Below are 20,236 nucleotides of genomic sequence, written 5' to 3' on the forward strand. Positions count from 1 at the left end.
GTGTTGAAGTAGTCATTATGCTTGATGTAAAAGTAGGTATACTAGTAATAGGAGTTGTCAAAGGAATAGAATGATTAACTTGAGTAGGAGGTTGTGTATAACCTAAAGTTTCAGCACAACTCTTCATAGGCATCACATTCGAATCCACAATGTGTGCAATACCATGCAAAATATCAATTCCATTCTTATCACTTTGAACCATACGTTTTAGACCCTCAATTAATGAAAGAGCTTCACTATCAGGGTATTCTTGAGACATCCATTGTTGAAAATCATCAAATTGGTTATCCAATTTCGAAAGTTGTTCTACAAAAACCTCATGGAGAGCTTCTTCATCATTAAGAGGATTAGAGGAATTACCCATGTCCTCATTAAAAAGGCCATTCAAATTAGGTTCCATCTCCTCAGTAATTAAACCTTGGAAAGACTTAATTCTAAGGCTTCGTCTAACGGGAATAGTGTAAGTGGGGCTTATTGTTGTAAAACTCATGCACTAAAGAGAGATAGAAGATTTTGAATTTTAGAGGTAGCAAATTTCAATAAAATCAGCCAATCTCCTAGATTTAAGCTGTTAAATGCAATCAGGACAATCTCCCAAAATTTCGGAAAAAATGTCCGGGACCGTGGCGAACGGAGTGCACATGGTCCTCGCAACTTTTTTCGAAATTTTCAGGGATGAAAGTTATGATGATTTTAAAGCTAATCTGAAAAAATTGAGTGATTTTACGATCTATAGATAGGCCAAATTAAAGTTGCAATCTCAAAATTGAACCCTACCAAGATTGTTGAAAAATGTAAAATTTGAATTTTGAAAAAGAGGGGGAAACTGAAATTCTGAATTTTATGATTTTAGAGGGAATACTAAAAGCAATGCAAGTTTTGAAATTTAACAATTGACTCAATTTCACGCAAAATTCAATTTTGAAAGTGGAAATCAAGGTTGTTGCAATTAAACACTTAATTTCAAAAGTCACAAATTGTAAAAATTTGAATAAAGCACTGAAATTTCGAATGAATGCTAACACACTTTTCAGATTTAGGACTGTAAGAAACACAATTTTGATATGAATTTTAATTTCAACAATTTTTGAATGATTAGAAGCCTCAATCCAAGCAATCGCTAGACCAACTTTGAGTTTAATTTTGAAAGTGTTAGAATTGATAAAATCAGCCAAAATTCTGGATTTTAGTAGAAAAATACAGTAAGATCTAGCTCCCGAAATTTCGGAAAAAATGTCGAGGATGATGGCACTCGGGGTGCACACGGTCCTCTCAACTTTTTTCAAAATTTTCAGGGATGAAAGATATTGTGATTTTGTTGCGAAATCCAAAGTTACAGCCGATTTGGAGGTGTTTTGATCAGTGAAATTATCAGTCAAAGGTTGAATCAAGAAGGTTTTAAAAATTAGGGTTTTGACACTTAACCACTTAATTTTCAAAATTAAAGAACAAATATGAATTGACAATTTACAATAGAAGGGTAGATCTGAAACAAGCATTAACAATTAAACATTTCACAAGCTCAATTATTAAAAAGAAAATTTTAGGGTTTTTATGCAATTAACCTCTAAAATTTGCAAAAGATCAAACATGGAAATGTAATTAAGGAAGAAAATTTTTCAGATCTAACCATGAATAATCAGAATTAGGATGTTCACGTCAGGTTCACCAAAATGTAAAGCAGAAAAATCGAACCCTAGTTGTTCTCCCCTCCCCAACTCCAAGGAGAGAGAAGGGAGGTCACTAGGGTTGATGGTTTTCACTTAGGAGAGACTTTACATTCAAAAGAGAGGTTGAAACCCACAAGATCCAATCCCACACAATGCAAGACTGGATTCTAAATGAGTTTCAAGGGTTAAGACATCAACGATACCCTCTTTTGTAAAGAATGTAGATAGAATGATTGAACTAGGAATGCATGTAAAGTAGGAAAGATTCGCCTATAAACAGAGATAGGGATACGGGATGAAGCTACGGACCTGGAATTAGTAGTAAAATATCAAGACGATGTTGTTCTACAAATTTGAGCGAAATTTGACGGGACGATGGCGCCCGGAGTGCACACGGTCCTCCGAAAAATCCGCGAAATGAAGGGGGATCTGTTCGTCTCTGCACAAGGATTCCAGATCTTCAATTACAGCTGCGTACCTGCAACCTACACACATAAAAGAGAGGACGATTGGGGGTTAGGGATTAGGGGTTTTCCTTTAGATCAAACCCCGGTTTTGGAATTAACCAAGAAATGAGAATGCTGTAAATGTAAATGTTTGTAATGTAAACAAGTACTGATACCTTGTTGTAAGAATGTTTGTATTCTTACATGCGAAGGTGTAATGATGTTGTATGTTATATGTTGTAAGTGATCTCCTCTTCAATGGTTGAATCCTTGTCTTGAATGCAACACTTAGCCTTGAATGGAGACTTAGAATGCTCAATTGCTTGAAGGAATGCTTGAATGCTTGAATGTTTGAATGTCGCTTCCGCGTCTTGCTCTTGCTTATTTCCTTTTCTCCTTTTCTAGGAGAGAAAAAATAATTTATATACTTGTCAATTAGGGCTGATAGACTGATTTTTCCGACCTTAGGCCAACCAGGAAACATTATTTCCTGAATTGCAAACTTAAAGACCCGATGCCCAAAAGAGACCGGGCCCAAAATAGGGCCAGGGACCAGGGCGATGGGCGCCATGGTCCTGGGGGACCAGGGCACTGGGCGCCCTAGTCCTGAAGGACCAGGGCGCTGGGCGCCATGGTCCCACCTCCCAGGACAGCAGGGTGCAAGGAGGGATCATGCCAAGGTGCAGAAAAATGCAGTTTTTGGTGTTACAAGCAGGTTTCGGGGTCTCCATTCAGGTTCAACGTTGCGCCACCATTGTGAAGACCCAAATGCAGTCGAAATTGCAAGTGTCGCAATTTTAGGATGCTACAATATGTATATATATATATGTATATATATATCTATATATGTATATATATATGTATGTATATATGTATATATATATATATGTATATATATGTATATATGTATATATATATATATATGTATATATATGTATATATGTATATATATATATATATATGTATATACATATATACATATATACATATATATACATATACATATACATATATAAATATGCATATCTGTGTGTGTGTGTTTAGTAAGCTTGTGATTTTTTAATAACTAAAAAACTTAAGGAGTTAACTAACTATAATTTGGCTATAACTATGTGGAAAACTATGCATTTAGATGTTACTATAGTCCCTCTTAGAAACTATACAGAGAATGTATTTTAGAAGTAAATATCTATTATGATAATGTAAAACATTCTTTCATTTTGGTAATCATCCTATTATTAAGTGTTGGAATGTACACTCCAACATATTAGGTGTTAGTTTCAATTTTGGTTATAAGAATTAGTTAGTTATCAATAACTCTTCGTTAGTTGTGAATCATTCCAATTTGATATCAAATGTACTAGCTATTTTGCAGAAATACAATTAAGTCTTCTACACCTATAAATTTGTAATTTTTTGATGAATAATAAAGTGATTTTGTTGTTGTTTTGTTATGTTCTCCATTTTTATTTTTAAATTTGGCATCAGAGTTATAGAGGAGACTTGGCCAAAAATCCCCTAGGCATTATTAAAGAGTGTTTTGTTGAGGAGGGTGATGTGGCCACCATGGCCTAAAAGAAATATATTCTAGTGTTGTTCATTGCAAAATATGTGAAGGATATCAAAGGAAAGTAAATACATATGAATCTAGAGTTATATGGGTATTATTATGATCCATTGCTATAGTAGTGCAGTTTGGTGTTTTTGTTGGTCCATTTGAGTGTTGTTTTGAGCAGTTGTAAGTGTTGAATATTTGGAAAAATAGAAAATGATGTTGCAAAACCAAGTAAAAGTGAAGTTTTTTCTATTTGAATGAAACACAATTGAAGAAAAAAGAGCAACAAAGTAGATTTAGGATGATATATTTAGCAAGATCTTATATTATAATCAAAGAAAAGGATGGAAAAAAGAATGTCAACTATTGTTAAATGATCACTAGATATTAATAGTGATGATGACTTCATTTAAGATGAGGTCATTGTCGTTAGTATTTTGAGGTGCTAATGCATAAAAGAAACTATACCTCATTGGGGTTATGAGACATGCATGTGGGGATTGATGTCCAATAGTTTAGAGGGGGTCCAAAATTTGGAAGTTCAACATCATATCTTTATGAGGGTGATGAGAAACTTAATATGCAAATTGTTTCCACTGATGTTGGGAACTTGTATTAGAACTAGATGACTATACTTAAAATAACTCAAATAAGTCTTTTTGGCTCTAGAACAATTTTCAAAGAACAAATTTGGCATAATGTATTCTCTATTGTTTTATGTTGTTACATTGTAGCATTAAGAGGGGGTGATTGAATCTATGCTCTAACATAATAGGTGTTAGTTTTAGTTCTAGTTAATAATCATCAAATAGTTTTCAATAACTCTTATTTAGCTATCAGTCATCCCATTTTGTTGTCATATGTATTAGCTATTTTGTAGAGAGACTATTGAGTCTTTTGTACCTATAAATTTATAATTTGTTGATGAATAATAAAGTGAATTTGTTATTGTTTTTTATTAGTAAAGCAACATTAACCGGGGCGTTGAACCTTAACATAGTCAAAGACTATCAACAACACATAAACAACACCAAAATATAGGATGATGGCTCAAAAAACAAAAGCCTGAAGGCAATAAGAAATAAAACACAGTCAAACAGGCCAAAGAAAACCCTGTCAAACCGGAAAACACCCAAAACCCCAATCAAGGAAGGGGAGAGACACTCGAACCCAGACAAAGGGGGGTTTGGGGAGGGGACAAGGATTCCCCTTCTGCCTACAAGAAACCATTGTCCAGGCGATAATGGCATTAGGACCATCAAAAGAGAGATCAAGCAGGAGGGACCCCGTAGGGTTACACTCAGTAGTGTCAACAAAGTGCTACAATAGAACAACATGAGACTATTGCAGAACAACAATAGGTTGTGGTGAAACAACACTAGAAGCAGGTCCAACATGAGTAGATTGAAGCTATAGAACAAGATAAGTTGGGGTGGTGGCCTCGGGAATAGAGGAGGCCACAATAGGAGGATCACTAGAAGCTTCAACAGCAGCAAGGGGCACAACTTCCTCCCGAGAGAAGACATCATCCTCATGAGAGGAGTCAACAAAATTAGAGTAAGAAGCATTGACTGTTAAATGATCAAGAATAGCTTTCTTCCACCAAGTAGCAACACCCCTATGACATGGAATAGAATAGTCCACAACAAGATGACCTGTTGAATAGCATTTCCGACAATGAAAGGGGAGGCCCTCATAATACAATGGTTGTGTCCATGGCCTATCACTAACCATAAGAACCACATACCTCGAGAGAGGTGAAGAGATGTCAATATTGATTAAAATGCAGGCAAAATTCCAATGCCCCATAGAAGACATGGCATCATCCACTTTCAAGAATCGGCCAATAGAGTTGTCAATGGCCTCATAGCAAGATTGTCCCAAAAATGGAGAGGAATATTAGGAAGGTGAACCCATATTGTATGCACATTAAGTGGTTCAATAAGGGGGTTAAAAGAAGTTATCTAGGGCTTGACAGAAATAGAGTGATCTCTCTAAGCCCATAGCTTGCCCAACATTGAATCTCTATCCAATGAAGAAGTAAAAGAAGCAATGAAATAACCTTTAGCATAAGGAAAAAACTCAATGCTAAAAGAAACGAAAGGCTTCCAAGCATCATTCACCCAACAATGGAGATCTAGAAGAGAAGGTCAGAACCTAGCAAATCTACACACCAACATATAGTATTAATAGAAATCAATATTCTCCACAACATTGTGACCAATTTGTTATTGTTTAGTTTTGTTTTTTATTCTCATTTTTAATTTAAAGACCTTAAGCCTATGCACTAACATATATATTTTGATGCATAGAATTTTTTTCTAATCTATAGAGTTTTATGGAGGGTGTGTTTAAGATTGACGATGACAAGGAAATCAAATCCCATTTAGATGAAATATTTTCAATGTTTAGTCTCATGGCATATACAAGAATATAAGTTCACAAGTTGGAATAGAGTGGATTAGCATAATTATTGTGTTTTAGATTGAAAAAGGTGAAGTGAGTTGTACTAACATCTCATGAAATTATTTGAGTCAAGAGAATACTTATTTAGTAGTTAGTATTGTTTATGTGTTTGTTAGAGTTAAGAGTTGTTCCCCATAATATAAGATCTAAAAATCCTATAAATATGTATTATGCAATCTGGAAATAATTTTCATCTTTAGTCTCACGATACATACATGACTAAGAGTTCATAAGCTGGAAGAGTGCCCTAATAAATGAAGTACATTCATAGTGTTAGGAATTAGTCACAATTTAAAGTTTAATTTAAGAATTACATGAATCAATTTCATGTAGTAGAATCAATCTGAAGTAGGAAATAGATAATTTGTTCATCAAATTTGAATGCTTAAATGTAAAAAATTGATACCAATGAAGACTTTAGTAATTTTCTTAATTTTTTATTGAGAAATGCATGACTTATATGCTAATTTTTGCTAAAACCATAAATCAAGATATGAGAGAAGTGTAGACTCTACAGATTGCAATTTTCTTTATGGAGGATCTTGTATCATCCATAAATAATTGTTAGCTAATCGACACATGAGAACAAGTCTTAAGGTTGAAACCTCTTTGGCTAAGAGCCAAGGACTGCGGTGTATCCATTTCGCTAAATTCCCTTAGGCACAATCTCGACCTCATCCTTAGTGACGTCGAAACCTTGCACTCAATAAAGATTTGATCCTTGGTAGACTCATTCAAAACCATTCAACTTCACATATGACCAAAAATTGGATTGTAATTTTCATGGTTATGATATTCATAAGAGTTCAAAAATTTACCTCATGGATATTGATTGGACACTTTTGGACATTAGGGGAGAAGACCCAGTAGTTGTGCACCCTAACTTTGCGCGTCTCAAAATCCTATGTGGAAATTTCAAATCAATCCCAATTTTTTATAGCAGCTTACTTGGGAAGTCCCTTTCTTATAACTAAGGTTTGAAGGCTACATAATCAAGTATGATGTCATGCATCAACATGCTTTTTACCAAGATGTCCAAAACAACCCAAAAAACAAGTGAGACCAATAGTCGTACAAAAGAGGCCCCTATACTCATGCAACTGATGTGGCATCACATGATTGGTTGCTTTTTACAACTAATGACACATTTCATAGCAATAACAACTTTAAAGTCACAACTATTAGTGTAATGTATTGTAATTATTAATATACAAACACACAAAAATTGATATTTTATGTTTCAAACAATAGTCTTTATTTGGACTAGTATTGGAACAAAAGTATCAAAAACCCTCACAACTATTCATACATGCTCAACTACTGGTGCTCTTCCCCTAAAAATTATACAGTAGTATAACACGTGTAATAGGTAAACACAACACAAGTAACTTCCAAACTATGAAATGAAGTCTAGATTCATATAGGGGAGAGAGACCAGTAGTCGTGAGGGCTAACTTCGTCAACATGTAGTCGTCACATGGAATATCGTAAGACCTCCATTTTTTTTAGAAATGTAAAGTGGACACTTAACTATCTACAACTAAGGTTTGAAGGCATGACTTATCCTGCAGCTCATCAAAATGACACATCTAGTGCGAATTGTTCAAAAAATGACTTTTAAAAGATTCGACCAAAACTTAATCTAAAAATCCCTAGTAGCTAAATAAAACAATATCATTTCTAATTAGTATTGATGTCATGGAAATGGGGACAAGGCAACAACAAAGTTCAATGTTAATAAGTTAGTTTCAACCATAAAATCAAAACAAAGAACTAAAAACCATTCCAAACATATCAAAAGAGATTTCAAAAAAACATGAAAGAAGTTTAACAAAATAAAAGAAAGGAGAAGAGCCTCCCTAAGATGCTTCCATGATGCCTTTTGATGCTTCTCCCTTGTTTCTCCCCTCTCCAAGTCCCAATTGAGTGTAGCTCTCAGCTTTTAGCACTATCCATGGATGCCATATGGAGATTCAAGATGGTTGAATATGATAAACAAATACTATGCAAGTGTAGATAGTGATGCTATGAAAAAGCTCTATGCTAATGCCAGTATAACAACAATACTCTAATGCTTCTTTTTTTGCTTGAGGAGAAGGGTTCTATTTATAGAAGAAATGGGGAAATGAAGGGTTAAGATTGAGTAATCTTAACAAGGGTTAGGATTGAAAGATATTCAATCCATGTGAGACTTTCAACCCAATCCCATGTTGACAAGTGTCACCATGAGGAGGCTTGAGAGGAGAGATAAGGAGCATTAAATGCTTGAGGGGACATGATGGTTACCCTAGTCAAAGAAATAAATTATTTGAAGAGACACATGGGTTACATGAGGGTTAAGTTAGGGGTCAAAGTCCTTAACCATGGGTGCAAGTGGAATTAACCATTAATGGTCATGTAAGAGCCATAAGTGGTTTGGAAGACTTTAGAGGTTAATTTGTTGAACACACAAATCATTAATTGCTTTTCAAAGACTTTGGAGTCTTTGAGAAGTGACTCCAATTTGCTTAGGAATGTGACAATATTTAGGGGATGGATTAGGTTAATTAGGAAGGGTTTAGAAGAATCTAGAAGGGGTTTAGGCATGCAAGTGGATTTTGTAGGAAAATGCAAGTGGGAGAAATTTTGGTATTTTCAATTAAAATAAAATCATTTATTTCAATTAAATGGTGTAATTTGCATTTGGATAAATATTCAAATAAATATTAATTTATTTAAATGAGAAAAAGGAAGATAAAGCATTAAAATGCTTGAAGACTTTGAGGGAAACCATTAAAGGCTTGAAGACTTTAAGGAAAAACCATTAAAGTCTTAAGAAGACTTTAAGGGAAGCCATTAAGTTTGAAGACTTTAAAGCCATCAAGTTTGAAGACTTTAAGGGAAACCATTAAAGGCTTACGAAGACTATAGAAGGAAGCCATCAAGTTTGAAGACTTTAAAGCCATCAAGTTTGAAGATTTTAAAGCCATCAAGTTTGAAGACTTTAAGGGAAACCATTAAAGGTTTTAAGTGGTTGAGGATAAATAGGATTTTAAATAAATAATTTATTTAAAATAGTTGTGCAACTTGCTTTTGTAGGAAAATACAAGTGGGTGGAGGATAAAGGTGATTTAAATAAATAATTTATTTAAAATAATTGTGCAACTTGCATTTGTAGGAAAATGCAAGTGGGTGGAGGATAAAGGTGATTTAAATAAATAATTTATTTAAAATAATTGTGCAACTTGCATTTGTAGGAAAATGCAAGTGGGTAGAGGATAAAGGTGATTTAAATAAATGTTAATTTATTTAAATGTGAGAGGTGGGATTTTGGGGGATTTAAATAAATATTAATTTATTTAAATGTGAGAGAATATTTAATTAAATAAATATGATTTATTTATTTAATTAATGGTCTGAATTTGGTTAAGTGAATTAAATCAAATAAATTGAATAATTTATTTAATTAATAGGAGAAGAGAGTTAAGATGAATTAATTAAATATTAATTTAATTAATTATTAATTGATGGTTAAATAATCAAATAAATATTAAATATTCATTTAATTAAGTGGACATATTTATGTGATTACATTTGCCCCTCTTTGAGACGGTGCGGTTTATCGCATCGTTTCAAAGAAAGAAAGATAGGTATGAGAAATATGCCCCAAAAATGTTAATTTAGTGGGTGGTATGCCCCCTTGAGAGATGGGCCGAATTTTTTTGAAAAATCGGGCGATCTCTCGAAAAAGAATGAGAAGTGGAGGAGAGGTAGAATAGAAGAAATTAGCAACAACAGTGAAAGAATGGAAGAAAAATAGAGTGAATACGGAGAAACAACAAGCCAGCGAGTACCCTGAGGTCATGCAAGAGATACATAGCAGATGTAGTGTGGGGTTTGGATTGATGCTATACAATTGATCAAAATTGGTTGGACAATCTGGTACAATCGGTTTAATTGCCCCGGTCAAGTCAAAGCGTGACAGTTGATGTCAGTTGGTCGCTTGGACATGATAAAGTCTGAGTAAGTGAATCAAAGTGACCTGTTGGTGACTTAGATAATTTATGTAATTGCCCGATGAAGTCAAGGTATCTGAAGCAAAATACTCGTTGAGACTTAGACAATTGATGTAATTGTCCATTGGATTGTGTTTGATTGGTTGATCAATTGATAGTGTGTGCATGGGATGGATGATTGTGGTGAATCATAGCAGCCCCGTTGAGACTAGGTCATTATGATAAATGCCTGTTGTAGTCTAGGTTTGCCATAATCGATTACCTGTTGAGACCCGAAGATACTTGATCAGAGTATCTGTTGATAGTCTAGGTGTGCGTGAGTTGATGTACCTATGCAGATAGAGTAACTTTCTTGACTTATTGGATGACTTAGGATAGGAAACACAATCCCTCCTATTTAGAGATGGATGGTGATGAACGTGGCTTGATTAGGTTGATTGGGACACGATGTAGGGTATGTGATGGCGATGATCAAGATAGGGAGGGTGAGGGGGGATTTGATGTTAGATAGAAGAAATGGAGGACCTATTACATTCCTATGGAAGAAGAGGGAAATAGAGTATCCATTGTCATTACTATGTATGAATGATATGCAGCTATTTATGAATGTATGGATGGATGGAATGCAACGGAATGCAATATATACAAATGAGATGGAATGATGATCCATAGTGCTTTATTTTTCATCATTGAGCTTTAAAATGTTGTAAGAAAATACAAGCAACTTGACATAAAGATTCAAGATGACTAGAGTATTTCTTACATGGATTTGATATAGCAAGTTAATGCAAGCAACTTGATATAATGGATCAAGTTGACTTGAGTATTGCCTACGGAACAGACAAGGATTATCTCCTTTCATGCATGACTTGGATTGTCCTCCTTGATCTTAGGCTGATCATATCCTGAGACAAGTGCATACCGTAATAAGAGATAAAACCTTTATCCAGTTTGGATGAGGTAGGAGGAACCAAAGAAAGAGAATTGTACCTACAAACAAACAGTATATACATAAAGAATATAGATCCTTGGTAATGGTTCATGCTCATATGGTCGAGGTATACGCTATAGTCAGCAAGTCGTAGTGATCTATGACTATATTTTTGCCTATGGTCACGTAGCTTAGTGAACTTTCCACATAGACACCATTAGTACATGCCCTAGAACTTCATCGGAAATAATGCGTAAACGATACAAAATAATGCTGAAAAATCCTGATATAGATAAACAGATGATTGTACTCACAAATCAACCAAGTATTTTATAACTTAACATGATTTTCTTGTCAAAGAAAACGTCATCTTGTCTTTGTTTTGGTAAGGAAGGATGCATCCTTGGTAAAGACAATTTCTGATTTGTTGATGTTGATTGTGTGGTTTGATTGATAAGTGGTCATCATGTGAGTATTATGTCAATGTTTGTTTTGGTATCTGCACAGATGAGTATGTACAAGGTGTTGCCATGTTTTTGTGTGAGGTTCGATGGTTTTTCGATGTTTTTGGATTTTGTGAGACATTTTTTAATGTTTTTGGATTTTTGTGAGACATTTTTTAATGTTTTGGACTTTGTATTGTTTTTGAATGTTTTTTTTATTTTTGTGAGACATTTTTGAATGTTTTTGGATTTTTGTGAGACATTTTTGAATGTTTTTACCAATGAATCACCAGTAATGTAGAATCCACTTCCATCATCTAGATTTTAAGGGTATTGCCCCCAAGTTTAGACATGACTATGAAAAAGTGGGACACAAGATGCATGAAGTACTATCTCTATATTGTAGATTAAATAACAAGCCATGGTTTGGATGGATGGATGTGTGTATGTATGAATGTGATCGCAACGAGCTCGAAAGATACTAGAGCCATTGTCTTTACGAGTGGCACCTGTTTTCCAGGTTTTCAGCATCGTATTTACCCAAGGTGCCACCGGAGTGGTTTGTTCACCATTTGGATGCATGATTTTTCTTTACTCTTTTTGAATGTTTTTGTATTTCTTCAGGACATTTTTCTGAATGTTTTTGGTATTTTCTGGTATGCAGGGGATCCTGATGCTCTGTTCAACTTAGGTATAAAACCGTTTGAGGTGCATGCTATTCATTGGATCTGCAAGTGGTTCTCCTTCTGATGTAGCCAACTGATATGCCCCAGACCCAAATACAGCAGTGACAACATATGGGCCCAGCCAGTTTGATTCAAACTTGCCCTGATGTTCTCTGTTTGGTTGGTTGCGAGGATTCTCTCGTAGAACAAGATCACCTACCTCAAATGTATGAGATCTAACTCGGTGATTGTAGCTTCTGCTCATGCGTTGCTGATAGGCTTTGAGATGATTGTATGCAGCTTGTCGCTTCTCATCAAGTAATTCTAAGTCTTGGAGGTGTGAGACTATGTACACTTCATCATCTATTAGATTATGCAAGGAAACCCGTAGTGATGGTATCTCAACCTCAATAGGTAAGATAGCTTCGGCACCATAGACCAATGAGTAGGGAGATGCGCCTGTAGGGGTTCGAATGCTAGTTTGATATGCCCATAGTGTTGGATTCAGCTGAACATGTCAATCACGGCCGGCATCATTGACTGTCTTCTTTAGGATTCTTAATATGCTTTTATTGGATGCTTCGACTTGACCATTGCCTTGTTGGTAATAAGGAGTGGAAAAGCGGTGTTGGATATGAAATTTCTCACAGAGTTCACGAACATCTTGATTTTTGAAAGGAAGACCGTTATCTGTGATGATGGACATGGGTACACCATACTGGCAGATGATGTAGTTGAGAATGAATCAGGCGATCTGCTTGTCGGTGACTTGGGTAAGTGGAACAGCTTCGATCCACTTTGTGAAATATTCGGTGGCAGTAATAATGAATTTATGGCCATTGGATGAAGATGGATGAATCTTACCCACAAGATCAAGGCCCCATTGACAGAAAGGCCATGGTGTCGTGATTGGTTGCAGTTCCTGGGCCGGTGCATGTATCAGGTCGCCATGAACTTGACATTTCTTGCATTTTCTGACAAAGTAGTAGGAATCCTTTTCCATAGATGGCCAATAATATCCAGCTCGCATGAGTTTCTTGGCTAGTGACGGACCACTTGAGTGAGTCCCGCAAATTCCTTCATGTACCTCTTCCAAAGCCTTTGTTATCTCATCTTGTTCCAGACATTCAAGGAGAGTACCATCAAGACCGCGTCGGTATATGGTTTCGGCAATAATGGTATATCAAGCAGTTTGGCGAATGAAGGTTTTACGTTGGTTATTTGATTGGTTGGGAGGAAGGGTGTGATCACGGAGATAGGTGTAGAACTCACCGTACCATGGGGATTCATAACCGACAAGGCGACATATCATCTCAGATTCAGGGATATCATAAGCGGGGATCCAAAGCTGTTCTACCAAGAACTCGTAGTGTGTTGAATTTTGTGGAAGATCTAGGAGAGATGCGATGGTAGCCATAGCATCAGCAGCTCGATTCTGATCCCTTGGTATCTGCTCAAAAGTGATAGTAGTAAATGATGTCTTTAGAGTGTCCACCATTTGCTTATATGGCATGAGTTTATCATCCTTGGTCTGATATTCATCTGTTGCTTGTCGAATGACTAGTTGGGAATTGCCATATACTTGCAGTTCTTGTAATTTCCATTGTACGGCTAACTTGAGTCTTGTGATCAAGGCCTCATACTCTGTTATGTTGTTTGTGCATGGAAATGTGAGCCTGTAAGACTTCGGGATGCTATCACCTTGAGGTGTGATAAATAGAATGCCTGCCCCCGAGCCATGCCTAGTGTATGAACCATCAAAATATAGTTTCCATGGTTGTGCTATTGTGATCATGAATATCTCTTCATCTGGAAAATTGGAAATGAGAGGATGATCGCCTATGAGTGGTTCATCGGCCAACTGATCTGCAATAACTTGACCTTTGATAGCTTTACGGTCCACGTACTCAATGTCAAATTCACTTAGAATCATCACCCATTTGGCCAAGCGGCCTATCAATGCTACTTTGTTAAGTAAATACTTGAGTGGATCAATCTTTGCAATGAGTTGTACTTTGTGTGTTAACAGATAGTGCCTCAGTTTAGTGGCTGCTAAGATTACTGCTAAGCAAGCTCGCTTAATAGGTGTGTAATTGAGTTCATAGCCCACCAGTGTGCAAGAGATGTAGTAAACAACACACTCTTTTCCTTCTGCATTATGTTGTGCCAGTAGTATACCCAATGTTGTACTAGTTGTTGAGATATAGAGTAACAACAATCTACTTGGATCTGGTGGGATCAAAAATGGTGGTTTCATGAGATAGTCTTTAAGTGTCTGAAATGCTTGTTGGCATCGGGCATCCCACTAAAAGTGGATGTTCTTCTGTAGCAGGTGTGTGAATGGGTGACACTTATCAGCCAATTGTGCAATGAATCTTCGGATGGATTGAAGCCGTCCTTGTAATGTCCTTAGCTGACTGATATTCTTTGGAGGTGGCATGTCCATGATTGCCTTAACCTTTGCTGGATCGACCTCAATGCCTTTGCTTGAGACAATGTATCCTAGAAGCTTCCCGGAGGTCACTCCAAAGACACATTTCTTTGGGTTGAGTCGAACATGGTATTGTTCCAGTCTATCAAAGATTTTATCTAAGATGTAGAGATGCCCTTCTCTGGTGAGTGATTTTGCTAGTAAGTCATCAACATAATCTTCCATCATAGTATGCATCATGTCATGGAAGATGGTGGTCATTGCTCTTTGATAGGTTGCTCCTGCATTCTTTAGACCGAAGGGCATTACATTCCAGCAATATGTGCCCCATGGACATGTGAAGGCTGTCTTATGTTGGTCCTCTGGTGCAATTTTTATTTGATTGTATCCTGAAAAGCCATCCATGAGTGAAAGCATGGCATGTCCTGCTGTCAGATCCACTATGATGTCGATATTTGGTAGGGGGGAGTCATCCTTAGGACATGCCTTATTCAGATCTCTGAAGTCAGTACAAATGCGGATGCCCCCTTTTGGTTGCCGACAGGCACAATGTTGGAGATCCATTCTGCATAATCAATTGGCCTAATGAAACCAACATCTAGAAGTTTCTTGAGTTCTATTTTGACGAGTACTGCAATTTGAGGATGCATCTTACGAAGCTTCTGCTTGACAAGTTTGGCTCCTTCTGCTACGGTGAGGTGATGCATGACTAAATCAAGATCAAGCCCAGGCATGTCTGCATATGACCATGCAAAGTTGGTCTGACGCTTCTGGAAGAACTCTATAAACTTAGACTGTTCCTCTAGAGTGAGAAGAGATGCTAGATGTATGAGATGAGGATTTTCAGGAGTCCCCACATTGTATTCTTTGGTTTCCTCGATGAGAATCGTTGATCGTTCCTGTTGTGCATTAGCAGGGAGAATGTCAAACCCTTCATCCTCAGGCACCTCAGAGAGGTTTGCACCATTGGATACGCTCTTTCTTTTTACTTTTGTTGGATCAAACAGTGCCACAGTGTGGTTTTCACTGGAAGATCCATGTTTTATTGTTATATTTTTGCAGCTGAAAGGTTTGGCATCCGCCCCGAAGTATGTTGCGCTATTAAGTTCGATGGCGAATCCAGCTTTGTGATCCCCGCTTGGTAGGTTATCCCTTAATTCCAAAAAGTCAATGATGGCCTCATCGTTTTGGAAGAAGTCAAGACATGGGGGATTTGGTTGGTTCCATTCGATGAGTTTACGGTGGATAATGGGCATTACTTCATCGATTAGGTTAATTGTGTTAGATGTATCAGTGAGGGTTAAGACGTTATGGTGAATGTCGTTAATGGTACTCTCCTTGTCAGAATTAGGCGTAGGATGAGACATAGGGTTTGTGGAAGATGTTTCCAGTTCAAGAACCCAAGTGGTCTTTATCTATGCTTCTCTGTAAACAGGGATGTCTTTGCATGGTGGAGGTGGTGATGTGTCTTCCTCATCTGAAGTATTAAGTTGTACTGAATCAAATTCCCATTCATGTGAGTCAGTCTCTGAATCACTTTCCAGCATCCGATTGCTATACCATACTGGGATGTCTTTTGAGTTAAACACTGCAGGTGTGATTGGTTGATGTACCTTTGTAGTGATCGGTGCTACAGGAAGTTTGATGGGGATAAAAGAATCTGGCACAGGAAGTATCGGCAGTGTTGACTCAGTTGCTTCTACTGGAACTGCTGGTGCCATAGATGCTACTGCGGGTTCTGATATAGCTGTTGCTGCTAATGGTGTTGCTGATGGGATTATTGGTTCGTTTGGTGGGATGAGTGACATTGGTGATGGTTGTGTTGGGATTCTGAGCCTGGATGAGGAAGTTGTGATGGTGCTTGATGCTGCTTTGATAATGAAAGGTGTCCTTTTTGCAGTAGACTGACATAATGGTTTGCTGGGTTCTCCTTTGAATTTGAGTTTAGGAAAGATCTCTTTTTCAAAGCCTAGGCCTGTATTACCTTTGGGCTTTAATTCTAGCAGCAGAGGTTCATGTTGTCCTTGTTTGTAATATCCTAAAGCACTCTGACCATCATACCCCATTCTTTGTATAATGAGGAGACCTTTGCCATACTGATCCGTAGGAAGTTTAACCTGTGGTAGATCAGTGGTGATGGGATCTTTATAGATCCATTCTGCTAAGTCCTCATTTTGGGTTTCTTCTTCTTGACTCTTTCCAAGGATGAAAGGCGTCAAAGCACATGCTGGCGTGATTAGTGTTTGCTGGAGTACCTGCTGTGGTTTACCATGTGTTCTAGGAGAAGTGGGCATTTGTCCTACACAAAAGAGTTGACTCAAGTTGTATTCCCCAGGACCTTCCTCTGCTATTTTCATCTTAAGCTTTTCTTGCTTTGGTATAGTGGTGTTCGAACTGGCAAGAGAGGCTGGACTTATATATGATGTGGAGGAAATGGCTTCTCTAATATTAGGAACAGTAATCTCTGGTTGATGGCTGATATAATGGCAAAATGCAAAGGGGTTTGCATCGCCCATAATTGTGATCTCTACACCGTTATGTGGGAACTTGATACATTGATGGTAGGTAGATGGAACGGCTTGCATGGCATGCATCCAATGTCTCCCTAATAATAGATTGTATGGCAGAGGAAGGTCCAGAACCTGACAGATGATGTGCTTTACCACAAGGCCCACGCAGATTGGTAGTACCACAGCTCCTTTGGATGAATGCTCTGCATCGTCATAGGCTTTGATTGTGATCTTCTTACAAGGATCCACCGATTCTACAGCATATCCCAATGCTGTGACCAACTGTAGTGTACAAATATTCAGGCCTACTCCATTATCGATCAAGACTCGCTTGATCCTATGCTGGTTGATAAAGCCTTCAATGTGTAGTGAAGCGTTATGAGGTTGCTGGAAAGAAGAGTTGTCACTTTCAGAAAAAGTGAGACAAGGTGATGACTTTAGACTTCCAACCATGGCTTGAAATCGGTCTGTATTCAAGTTTGCAGGGACTAACGCCTCTTGGAGTGCTTGATCCAAGATAGTTTTATGGGATGGCGATAGGCGCAATAGTTCTAAAATGGATATAAGCACAGGGGTTTTGTCTAATTGTTCCACAAGATTGTACTGCTTTGGGATGGAGGTGGTGCCTTGTGGAGCTGCCTTTATGGTAACTTTGCCGCGACGCGTAACAACATTGCAATTTGAGTTGGGATTTTTGAAGGTTATAGTTGCAACTTGTTCATTGCCATCATACAGATGATTTACAGTGTAATTATATGCAGCCTGTGTATAATCAGTGGTATCAGTGCCTCGCCTAGAAGTGGAAGGACCCCTTTGATCTTGTGATGGAAGTGGATTTTTGAACATCAGATGATCATTATTTGTTGTTTTTGGGTCATGTCCTTCAATTTCAATTTCTCCTCGATCAATAAGATCCTGGATGAGATCTTTCAATCGGTGACAATTACTTGTCTTGTGCCCTCTTCCTTGATGGAATTCATAGTGTTCAGTATCTCTCCACCATGCCGGTTTGACCTGAGGCTCATAGTTTGATAGTTTAGGTAGAGTGACCAAATTTTGAGAAATGAGTTGTTGCAATACTGTTTCAATGGGTTCCCCTAAGGGAGTGCATGTGCGTTTTTGTTTTTGCTGACGAGGTCTAGGTTCATCATGAGATGTGATGCGACCTTGATTGGAAGGAACATTTGTGTTATTCTGAGGTGGAGGATTCTGTCCTGCAAACTGAACCACAGGCTGTGCATTTTGGATAGTCTGGGCATCCACAACCCCATCATTGATGATATTCTTGTTTTTATTCCAGAAGTTTGGTTTATCACTATTGAAGCGTGGGCGAGGACCATCTTTTGGTTCATTAAATATTTTGATGAGTCCTTTCTTGATGAGTGCCCTTTCACATTTCAAACCCTTGGTGATCATATCATTAAAAGAGTCTATGTCTTTGACATCCAGGTGAAATTCCATTTCTTCGTTTAAGTTGGAAATGAATATTTCCACTAGTTCTCGTTCAAGTAACTGAAGAGAACGTCTACTAAACATTTGGCGCCATCGTTGTAGGAATACTAAGAATAGTTCCCCTGGTTTTTGTTTGGTGTTGCACAGATCAGCCATGGTGATGTCGCGTTCAATGTTATGAGAGTAATGAGCGAGGAATTTTTGGATAAGTTCCTCAAATGTTCTAATGCCACCTAGTAGTCAGGAAAACCATGATGTGGTTGTTCCTCCCAAGCTTTGGGGAAAAAGGCGCATTAGGTATGTGTCTTCATATGCTACTTCGAGACAAGCGGAATGAAATTCTCGGACATGATCATGGGGATCCCCCTTTCCTCTATATTTTTCAAATTTGGGTGTTTCGAATCCTCGTGGAAATGGTGGCATGTAAAGATTCCTATCAAAAGGATAGGGACAGATGTCATTGAGTGAGAATTGGTTAGTCTTGACACCACTATGAAGCTGTTGGGCGAGATTCTTGACTTGTTGCCGCAACATCTCCATTTCATTTGGAGGAGGAGGTGGTGGGTTACCTCGAGGAATGTTATATCTGATGGGATCTCTACCTCTTTCCTCTTCATGGTGACTTTGTCTTTCTGATGCTTGTCTTAATTGGGCAAGATCAAAGTCAGAGGGGAGTTTTGCTCCTTCTTGAGCGAGTCTTAAGAAGTGAGCATCTGCATTGCTCCTGAGTATTTCGTCAAAAAGTCTGTTAAAGAGAGGGTTATGCTGAGCCCTTTCTATTGTTGTAGGAGTGGGAGTACTTGGGTTTTCGTCATCTGCATTTCCTCCAAGTGCTTCTTGAAATTCATTGAGATTTTCCTCTTCTTCTTCTTCCCTTTCTATTTCTCGTTGCCTGGACTGTGATCGGGTTTGGGCCATTTTGTTTATAAGCTTTTTGTTGAAGTTGTGTGAAAATGATGATGATTTTTTGTTGAAATGAGAGATTGATGGTTGGTGAATTGTGTTGCACGTGGATCTCTAGCACCTTTAAGGTGGATGTAACCGAAATTCCTTCTTTGAATTGCTTGTTTGTTTGATAAGTTTTGATGTGATAAGGTGTAGAGAAATCTGAGATGTGTTACAGATTTAACTACCTAGTAATGAGAGGATTCACTCATGAACTAGTTTTAACCTGCGTAGATGTGTCTCTTAGGATGAGCTTATCCTAGATTTAGAAACAATCTAAAAAGTGATGTGATGTGTTTGATTTCAAGCAATATCTAAAAGAGAACTTGGGACAAGAACCTCTTAATGTTTTGAGAGTTGGGACGGATTGATGATGAAGTGATGATGTATGAGTGAGATGATGGATGAAAATGTTTTCAACTTCAATAAAAACTTTGTGTTACAAATGGGACAAACTCTATCTCTTCCCTTTTGGGTGTTGGTGGTATTTCTCGAGCTGTGTTGTATGTGATACAGACGTTTGGGAAGAAGTTGGGATTAATCTTTCCTTGGTTTTTGTGATAACTCAGAGCTCTATATTGCATAAAAGCTCTGCGGTTCAATGATTCGGAATCAAATTCGTTTGTTTTTCCTTGAAGGTAGAGACGCATGTGATGCAGAAAGACTCTATGTGAGACAAAGATTTATCTATTTATATAGAAAAATTTTCTCCTTTTGATCAAAGCCT

Source organism: Cryptomeria japonica, chromosome 6, assembly GCF_030272615.1.
Source record: "Cryptomeria japonica chromosome 6, Sugi_1.0, whole genome shotgun sequence".
NCBI lineage: Eukaryota > Viridiplantae > Streptophyta > Pinopsida > Cupressales > Cupressaceae > Cryptomeria > Cryptomeria japonica.